A 901-nucleotide genomic window follows, 5' to 3' on the forward strand; every position below is an offset into this window, starting at 1 on the left:
CTGTCAGTGGATATAATCTGTTCTCCAATAGTCGGCACTGTGTCTAACATGACCCACCATCTGAAATTTTGACACCTCCTACGGGCTTGTTGTCCTACATCACTCATAAAATAAACTTGGGAGAACTGTGGCTGTTCATTTGTGGGTAACAGGGAACCAATGTGGTGATAGACTTGCCCTTGGACTTTGACATCGGCGTAAATTCATGTTTAACTATCTTCTTAGATGCAGTAAACGTTGTCATTTGAAATGCAGAGTTGTATTATCTGATATTGTTCAGAAAATCCTTAGACTGGATGGAAGTGCTTTCTGGAGGATCCATAAAACGTTGAGAAGGAGCTGGTACTGCTGCCAATGTTACCTGACCGCCTGAGCAGCACATACCATTTGTTTCATTTGAAAAGTTTGGGACAGAGTTATCATTTTTATAAGAATTGGATGGATCATATCTGAAAAGTGCTTCAGGAGTTGTGAAGATCGAATTTGCACGTAGACTGTTTCTGAGAGCTATTCTATTGCAGCTCTGTCTAATCATTAAAACATTGATTTAATGATCCAGCATTAAGTTCTGCAACATGCATTTGCTGATCTTGAGAAAATCTCATCTCGCTTTTCTCTTCAGACTCTCGCTTTAGGTTTCCTACAATCCTCCTTGCTTTATACTTGTTTCTGGAGAGATTACGTCTTTTCTTTGGTGGCATATTTTTTCAATATTGCAAGCAAAAAATTATGAACATAGAAAGAAATTCTACATTATTCCCTATTTTTGTAAACAGTTGTATGCATGTAGTAGGTTTTTATTTTTATATGCAGCATAAATTAACCAAATAGGACCACGTGTATGAATTGCTAATTTAACGGTAAATGTCACAATAATTATTACAGATAAATTTCTTTATAT

The sequence above is a fragment of the Octopus bimaculoides genome, chromosome 2 (assembly GCF_001194135.2).
Source record: "Octopus bimaculoides isolate UCB-OBI-ISO-001 chromosome 2, ASM119413v2, whole genome shotgun sequence".
NCBI classification, from domain to species: Eukaryota; Metazoa; Mollusca; class Cephalopoda; order Octopoda; family Octopodidae; genus Octopus; species Octopus bimaculoides.